This window comes from Nuphar pumila, chromosome 6, assembly GCF_984573655.1.
Source record: "Nuphar pumila chromosome 6, dmNupPumi1.hap1.1, whole genome shotgun sequence".
Lineage (NCBI taxonomy): Eukaryota > Viridiplantae > Streptophyta > Magnoliopsida > Nymphaeales > Nymphaeaceae > Nuphar > Nuphar pumila.
Window position 1 is genome coordinate 68,754,724 of NC_143254.1, and position 10,191 is coordinate 68,764,914.

A 10,191-nucleotide genomic window follows, 5' to 3' on the forward strand; every position below is an offset into this window, starting at 1 on the left:
TTTCGGTCAACCAATTCTCAATTTCGACCTTTAGGTCATCCAATTTCGACCTTAGGGTCATTCAATTTCCAACAATCAATTTTCTAATTTTCAATTTCGACCTTTGGGTCAATCAATCTCAATATCAAATTTCAATCATTTCTCTTGCGAGAGACCCTTTTCAGGGAGAGTTCGAGGGAGCTCGTTCTTTTTGCATGCTATCCTATTCATTCACTTAGCCCCTTTTCAGGGAGAGTTTGAAGGGACTCGCGTCTTTGTAAACCATTTGCAAAACAATTTCCCACTTCATACGAGGAACCCCTTTTAAGGGAGAGGCTCGACGGAGACTCGTTTTCTTGTGACCCCCCAATTTCACACTAGGCCATTTTCGTCATGGAGGACCCTCTTCTTAGGGAGAGTGTGATGGACTCGTTCCTTTCATGACCCAATTTTCAGACCTCACTATTATCGGCCCCCTTTCCATAAGAGAAGCCTAATATTAGGGAGCTTTGACGAAAGCTTAATTTCTCTTCGAAAGTTCGTTTTGCAAACACCTCCTCTTCAGGGAAGAGAGGAGTATTTCCCATTTCCCATTCAGGTAAGGGCTAAGCCTGAGTCTCTCTTTTTGGGGAAAAAGAGAGGAGAATTTTCGTCATGAATGTATCGAGCCGGACCTCAAAAGCTCTTTTTCACCAAGATTTCAAGAAAATTTTGTCAATTTGTCAATCAATTATTTGTTGATTTCAAAAACTTTATTACACAAATCTTTATCTCAATCTACTTCAGCATTACTCCCAAGAGAGTGAAGCTCTTGCGAGAAGAGATTCAAATTTCAAATTCTTTCTATTGGCCAACCAAAAGGATGAAGGATAAATCCTCGATATGGCAAGAAAAGAAGATTCAATGTTATTGAAAAGCCATAGATGATTGATATTGATCGCAGTCAATGGCACATCTTTAAAGATTATTCTTGTAAAACGAGGTGGTGGAAATATCCTGAGCGCTAAAAAAAGAGAGCATTTACCCAAGCCCTGTCTCCTCAAGCTGCAATTAAATATCCGCAAAAGGGATCTCTCAATTGTCGTCAAGATGAAGGCGAATTAAGCGAGTAGACCCCCGGGGCCAAAGAAGATTTGAAACATCTCCAAGATGACGGAGCTTGTGACGGATCCTTCCAGGGAAAGTCCAAAGCACTGTCGAGATGAAGGCAGATGCGATGAACCTCCCTACATTCCCCAAAAGATATTTAATTTTAGCTATCATCCAAAGATCTCCCAGCCCATGAGCCAATATCGTCAAAGAAGGATCGAAACATCTCCAAGTTGAAGGAGTTTATGACGTACCCTTCCCAAAAGAGAGCAAGAGAGGAAAAAGAGAGAGAGAAAAAGTCAGAACATCTCCAAAATGAAGGAGACTGTAGCAAAAACCCAAAAAGAGCCAAAAGAGTGCAGCAAGATTATCATGAGAGAAGCTCCCATGATATCAAACTGCCAAATTTATCAAGAATCCTCTTTAAATTTGTGAAATTCTATTATCAATATTCTTTCATCAACTGCTTTCATAATATCAAATTCTCTTTTCTGTTCATATCAAGGAAATTGATAGCTTCCTTGAAGAAGGTAAATTGCAAGCAATTTGGATTTCAAGTCTCGATTCTACGAAGTGAACCTTGTTTGGAGGTAATGCTTTGGGTAGAAAATAAGGAATATCTTTGCAACAATGTGCAACATTTTCAAAAACTTTGAATCAAAAACAGAATTCCCAATATTTTGACAATATTTTCTAGCTATCCTGACGTGAAGTGAGAGCTTGATATCCGTCTTTGATACATCCTGACACCAATTTTAAATCCCTCTTAAGGACTTGATTCCTTTCGTTCTTTGAGAGCATAAACTCTCAGATTTGCACACTTCCTTGTGTCCCCACTGTCCAACCATAGACAGTCCCATTTCGGTTCGAGGTCGAACCACCAATCATTTCCCGCAAAAGGCAATTTCAAAAGCTATCTAGTCTCAGCAATGAGACGCCCAAAATCAACCCCTTTTCCAGCTTTAGGGACCCCATTTTCCTTCCTTTTGCAAAACCCCTGTCGGATTTATTGTGCAAAATCCGAAGGTTCCATCATGGTCTCTTCTTTCGAGGATTCCATCCATTTTCCGCCCGATCATAATAAGGGTATAAACCTGAGCCTCTTTCAATGAGGTATTCCATTTTTCGCCCGATCAGGTTAAGGGTCAAACCTGAGCTTCGTTCCAGACAAAGCATTTTCTGTCCCATCCAGGTTAAGGGCATAAAAACCTGAATTTCACTCTCACAGAGTGAGTCTTTCCTCTTCATTTCTCCATTTCATATCTACCATCTTCCTCGGGCTAACTTCTTCATACCCAGTCAGATCCTTCTAAATGGGGCATTTTATATAGCCCAAATTTGGTGTGTTTTCTTTGCCACTAAGCTCGACCATAAGCCGGCTTAGTAGCAAAGAGGGGCATCTGTAAACACCCCAAATTTTCACTCACCTCCATGACATTGCCCTCAATCACCCCATTTCGGTTCTCCAGAACCCATGAAGGGCAAAATGGTCATTTTCCAAGATTGAACCTTGCCGAGAGTCCTAAATTTCAGTCTTGAGCCTCAAAATTTCTATATTTTGGTTCAGAGACATCTTCAAATTGCAAAATTTCAAAATCCGCTTTCTGGACAAAAAGTTAGAATTTCCAAGTCTAAGCTCAAAATGACATTTCACTGAAACATGTCTTTGCATCGCATTGCATGAACACTTTGCATCATTTCACTGCACAGCATGTCATTTTGAGATCCAGAACTCCTGATTTTCAAAATTGTCAATCCAGATTTGATTTTTAAACTTTTCAAAATTGCTTTTTAAAACCCTGGGATTTCAAAATTGCCAATCTTTCCCATTTTACCCCCAGGACTTTGAATTACAAAAAATTTTCTCAAGAAAAACAATCTGGATATCTGGATATTGATTTTAAAGATTTTATCTCAAAACTTTTTGCAAAAGATTTTAAATCTCTTTACAATTTTTTTTTTTTTTACATTTATCCATATTTTTGCCCTGAAAACCCAATTTTTCCAAATTCTTGAAAAACAAATAATGTTTTATCTCGTATCTTCAAATAAATGGAGCATGACCCGCCTTTGAACTAGCATCATACTCAGACTCTCAGGTAAGTTGTTTATTCTCAAGCGGGACCCACCCGAAGTTCATACCAATTTGCAATTTTTTCTTTATTTCTCAATATTTATTTATTTATTTATTTTTTTTAGCTAGTGGGCCCACACACATGTGGCACCCCAATTGAAAATAAAAGATTTTACAAAACAAAATAAAGCTTTATTTTCAAAAGGATTTTAAAAGTGGATTGAGGTGGCATTTCCATAAAAGCCTCTCATTTATTTCCTTTTTATTTATTTGTTTATATAAAAAAAAATGAAGAAGGAGGCAGCCTTAAATGGCACAGCCGAATTTCCCTATAGAAACAAATCTAATTTTGCCAAAAACTTAGGGAAATGAAGCCAAAGTTTAAAAAAAAAAAAAAACAAGATGCGCCTCTCTTGAAACGGCTGTTTTCAAAAAAACTATAACGGAACCTCATGAATGGGGGAAGTGCTGCATTTTTTTTTTTGAGAAGGGAAAGTTTTTTTTAAAAAGGGGCAGGGCATTCACGAAGAGGGGGGAGCCGATTGAATTGGAGGCGTTTTTGGGTTTTGCAGGGTCTTCACCACCAGCGGCATTGTCCATTGAAGGGGAAGGAGTTTGCATCTTTTTCAGTCCCAGCCATAGGAGTGGCCACCACCAGCACCATCCTTCACTTTTCCTTCAGCCTTCAGCCCTAGCCAGTTGCTATCCAGATCCTTCTTCAGCCCAGCAGAAGAACCCGCCAGCCCAACGTTGTCATCCATTTCAGCCCAGCAGAAGAACCAGCCAGCCCAACGTTGTCAACCATTTCAGCCCAGCAGAAGAACCAGCCCAGCCAACGTGCTTCCCACTTCCATCAGCCCCATAGCCGAGAATCGACCCTTTTCTGCTGTTTGAAGTATCATTTGGCGTAAGAGATCCAACAGGTGTTTTCCCCATTTCCTTCAGGTTGAGTGGTGCAGAGAATCTACAAGGTAGTGTATGGTTGTGTTTATCTTCATTTTGTTAGGTTTCACTAAATAAAACTCTGTTGCAAATCTGACTAACTGTAGTTAATGTAAGATGAAGGACAGATTAAGGTTCATTTCCAGCATAAGAGGCATTTCCCTTGTGTATTTTATATGATCTGATTCTTGAGGTTGATTGCTACATAAACGATTACCTATGGTTTTCGTTTTGAATACCTAAAGGGTTTCAAGATGTTGATGTCCGATCTATCTGATAGCCTTGATTTATCAGATAGATTTGAGTTGTTGTAACTCAAGTAATGTAAAACAGCATATGGTTTTCACTGTTCCAAAATCTGCTATTGCATATTTCCTGTAGGATAGCCTGTCGTTAATTTTACCTTTGCTATTAAATTCACCTGCATTGGCATTTTATGCCTTTCCCCTGCACACGGTTCCTGTCATACGGTTCACTTTCTACATCTGTTGCGTTATACACGTTATGTCACCTTGATATCCTGTTGTCATTCGTTGGATAGGCAGGCTACAAGAGATAGAGGCATTCGGTTTGCAGGAATTAACAAGTGTTCAACAACTTACATGAGAGGCGTTCAACAGTTACTCAAGTTTTCCACAATAGCATATGAGTTTGTACCTCAGCATGTTCATAACCTGCTTTAACATGCCCCACCAGCAGCAGCAAAAACTCTCCACATTTTAATCTTAAATTCTCATTCACTTGCTGATCTTTGATAAGTTCTGCAACTTTCTCAATACCATGGCCTGCTTCAAAATCCATCTGATTAGCAGGCGCTTCAAGCATTAAAGAAATAATAGCATCCAAGCATGCACCTTGCTCAAGCACATTACTCAGTCGATTTTCTGAATCGTCTGCTGTAAAAGCTTGCGAATCTATGCATTTTTCATCAGTGCATCTTCTTATGAAGCTATTATGACTCATTTGTTCCTGCAATTCTGTCTTGTCATAACAGAAATTTTCTAAATGAACTTCTTGTGGTTTTGATATATATCAATGTGCACTTGTTTGTTTTCTTTTCATTTCTATTAGCACTTGTATCTAAATGAACTTCTTGTCATAACAGAGATCATGTTGTTTGATTTCCAGCTTTGATTCATCATAGTATTTTTGGTTTTACAAAGGATTCCTGTTTTCTGTTTTTTTTTTTTTTTTGTTGCAAATTTTGTTCATCATAATCATCTAATTTAGCTAATGTGTCATAGTTGGGTTGTTGAGGAATATATTGTATAGCCTCAAAAATGTTGAAAGGCACAAGATTCATTGGTTATCCGGGTCAAGTATCCGATCCGGAAGATCGATTTTAGAATCGATACTGGTTCATTAAATTAATGGGCTATACTTGTTGAAGCCATTCTCTTTTCTGCTGTAAGTGTGCTTGATAATTAGCTACATTCATGAACGGATATATCCATATCCGTTCATGATCTATATGTCATCTTTGGCATGCTTTGTTATTGGTATATGGGGAAGCTCCATACCCATTTTTATTGAAAAATATATTATAATTTGGAAAATACGGCTGTGTGAAATCACCTACAGAAACTGTATATACCTGTATTTTCTGATTTTACCCATTATATGAAATTTTCCTTTATATGTATATTTTCTTATTATAAGTATATATATATCAATACATATGTATATCTACCTATATGTATACGTATATATGTATATATATACATATATATATATACTTATATATATATATATATCCCTTCATGTGCATTGGATATCACATATATTTTTCTTTTTCTTTTACTTTTTGCAAATATATCTTCATTATCATATATCATTTATCATGAATTCAAGTATTTTATATCTACATGTATATCTTTGTTGTATATAATATATATATAGATGTCCATTCCCTTGTGTAAACACCCCAAATTTTCACTCACCCTCTCGACATCGCCCTCAATCGGCACGTGTCAGTTCTCCAGAAGCAATGAAGGGCAAAATAGTCATTTTCCAAGATTGAACCTTGAAGAAAGTCCTAAATCTCATTCTTGAGCCTCAAAATTTCTTTATTTAGGTTCAGAGACATCTTCAAATTGCAAAATTTCAAAATCCTCTTTCTGGACAAAAGTTAGAATTTTCAAGTCCGAGCTCAGAGTGACATTTCACTGAAACATGTCTTTGCATCGCATTGCATGAACACTTTGCATCATTTCATTACAGAGCATATCAGTTTGAGATCCAGAACTCCTGATTTGCAAAATTATCCATCCAGATTTGATGTTTAAACTTTTTATTGATTTTTAAAACCCTGGGTATTCAAAACTACCAAATTTTCCCATTTTACCCCCAGGACTTTGAATTACAAAAATTTTCTCAACAAAACAATCTGGATATTTGGATATTGATTTTAAAGATTTTATCTCAAAACTGTTTTTGCAAAAGATTTTAAATCTCTTTACAAATTTTGTTTTTACATTTATCCATATTTTTGCCCTGAAAACCCAATTTTTCCAAATTCTTGAAAAAAAAAAAAAAAAACAAATAAGGTTTTATCTCGTATCTTCAAATAAATGGAGCGGGACCCACCCGAAATCCATACCAATTTGCAAATTTTCTTTTTTTATTTTTCTCAATATTATTCATTTTTAGTTAGTGGGCCCACACACATGTGGCACCCCACTTGAAAATAAAAGATTTGCAAAAACAAAATAAAGCTTTATTTTCAAAAGGATTTTAAAAGTGAATTGAGGTGGCATTTCCATAAAAGCCTCTCATTTATTTCCTTTTTATTTTATTTGTTTTAATAAATTTTTTTTTAGAAAGAGGCAGCCTTAAAGTGGCACAACCGAACTTCCAAAAAAAAAAAAAATATAATATAATAAATTTACCTAAAACTTAGGTAAATGAAGCAAAGTTTTGAAAAAACCCAAGATGCGCTTTTTTTTTAAAAAATAGCAAGTTTTAAAAATTCGGTTACAAAACTTTCAAAAAGTTTTCAAAAAAAAAAAAAGGAAGAGAAAAGGGTAACGGAAAGGAAAACCTGCGGTTTTTTTTTAAGAGGGGAAAGTTTCTTTTTAAAAAGGGGCAAAGGATTCACGAAAAAGGGGGGGGGGGGATTTCTGCAGGGATTTCATCCTGGACGTGTGCTGGCTTTCCCCATTTTTTTGATTCAGCCCAACAGCAGAGGGGAGGGAGCTTCCCTTCTCAGCGTGGAGTCCCCTTTCATTGACAGCAGCCACCGGTCTTCACCACCAGCGCCCTTGTCCATTGAAGAGGAAGGAGTTTGCATCTTCTTCAGGCCAACCATCAGGAAAGAGCCCATTTCCCTCAGCAGCCATCATCTCCCATCATTTCCTTCAACCCAGCAGGCTGCCATCATCCTGCCGCCCAGCCAACTGCCGGACATCCATCTTCAGCCCAGCGTTTTCATCCATTTCAGTCCAGCAAAAGCCCCAGCAACAAGCTGCCCATCATCCACCATTTCAGCCTCCAGCCCCAGCCACGTCTTCATCCTCCCACCATACCATCCTTCTGCTTGCCCTCATCTTTTCCTTCTTCCAGTTTCTTCAACAAAGTTTTCAAGGAGCAGTCGAGGAGTGCACAGTTTTCCTTTTCCTTTTCTTCTCAATCCCACCCAAACCAAGGTAAAGACTCTCTCTCTCTCTGTATTTTCTTCATATTGACCTCTTGTTTCATCTCCCCTTTTGATTTTTTTTTTAAGCATAACATACACGATTGATCGGCTCATAGCTACATCGATCTGTATTTGTTGCAATAAAATTTTGGGCCTTTACTAGGCTACATCTTTTTCATCATCGGATTATATACCTCTCATCTTCTGCATATTCCTTATGTTTTTTTTTTTTTTTTTCTTTTTTTGCATCTGATTTGTCCTACCAATTGTGTTTGTTCTTATGATTCACTAAGTTTTACCTCACTTATAATCAGATTTTTGCATCAGGTTTTGCTTTAGCGTCCTGTTAATTTGGATATTGTGGATCTACGATTACCATTTTGTATGTTTTACTTTAGATTTCTACATCATTCCTATGTTGAATGCTCTCTAACATATATCATCTTTCTCTGCTGGTACATATGTATTATTTGGTTTTAGCAGTTCGTATCACATATAATTTGCTTCATCTGTATAGCGCCACATTTTAGATATATATGGTGTTATTCCATACTTTGGTTACCCTCTTTATTGAATAGGCTTGCATATGATAGGTATAGAAGCAATCTCTGTTTTGCAGAATTTTCCTAAATTTTCTTCTCTGTGCAATTCTCGTAACACTTGAAGACCATTTGCAGTTATCGATTTATCTGTATTATACCATATTTCCATATCGTCTACATTATATCATCCTCTTATGTATGTTGCACTCACGTTTTCTGTATTTTATATGTCCTTATGTTAAAATTTTGCATCTTACTGTCCATGTTGCCGATCACTAAATGTCCCTATAGCAACCCATTCTATTTTACAGTATGTCATTAAAATTCTTAATAACACATCCTTGGTAGCATTACTGGGTCTCTTGATAGCCTTTCACTTAACATCCTCTTCACTCTATGCATCACTCTTGCCATCCATTTTCAGCATTACATAATGATATCATCACCCTTACATTTCCTCTGCATACTCAGCATTCATAGCATATTTGCTTCTGTAAATTCACATTGCCTCTTGCCATCACCTTTGCAACCCTGTTTAGGATTTTATATTTTTATTGCACCACACTCATACAACCTGTCACTTTGTCAAGTAATCACCTCTGTGCAGCATAGTATATTTACTGAAGCCATTGAGGACAGTTGCAGAGTTATGCTTTTAATATATCAAGTCATTGTAAACCATAGGACTGCAAGATATTGGCCGAGTGCCATTAAAAAGTAGTCCATGGAATTACTGCGACAACTTAAGGTGTGTTAAAATCTGCATGACCATGATACTCACTCCATAGCCTTTTTTTTTTGTAAAAAAGTACTTTCCTTCGCAATTGCATGATCCCTTTATCACCTATATATGTTATTTCATGGCATTTGCCTCCAATCTATCATGACCTACACATTTCTCCTTTAGCATAAGTGATATCCTTAAGCATGGTCCTGAAAATCCCTTACTTAGCATACGCATAAACTTTGGTCATTGTATATACATTTCATCATTAGCATAGGTGTAATCGTATGCAGTTTAGTATAAATGTGAGGTTTTCAATTCCTTTGCCTACTTTGTATTTCTATTTCTCGTATTAACCCATTTTGCAGGAAAATCTAGAAGATGCTGATTCCTTGGCTCCATTTCATTTTTTTTATGTTATGAAATGTAATAATCCAATGTAAACCTTGGAATAAGATTTACTTTTACTGCTTAGATTAGGCCGCATCTCATATAGTTTGATTTCAGTAATATCTTGATTCTATGATGCATACATCTCAATTTTCCAAATTCACCGTGGATGAACACGAATGGCACGTGCACCAACTCTTAGAGAGTTGATGAACTCGGTGGAGTCCATATTTACGGCCCTAGTCGGAATATGGGCGAGACCCAGATCCATCATCTTTCTACCAGTCACACTGAGCCTACACTCTTAGGCTATCTTGAAAATGCACCTCATATTTCCAATGTCTTCCAAATATTGTGAATTAACTCAAATAAACCCTGAATATATTCATGGCCACAGTCAGAATATATGAAGGATTTACTTTGGCTTAATCCACATTTTTCCAACAAATTTTTCAGAAAGTTTTTCAAAGTGCATTCATTCATTCAAATCATCTGCATCATTCATTTTTCTCATGATTTTCTCAAAAGATTTTCACTTCATGGAATCGATTTTCTCAAGAAACTATGATGATATTCGGAGTTAGATTTTCCAAATCAAAGTTTTCCTATGATTTTTCTTGAAAATGTTATTTTCTTAAGATTCTTTTCAAAAGGAATTTTTCATCTTTCTCAAGAACCCAAGTTGATTTTCCAACATTTCAAAAGACAAGATTCTCAGGAATTCAACTTCCTAAGTTTTGAATTTCTTTCTCCAAAGAATTTTCTATAAATTTTCTATCATTTCCTTGAGAAAATTCTCAAAGTCTGAGTTATCCCG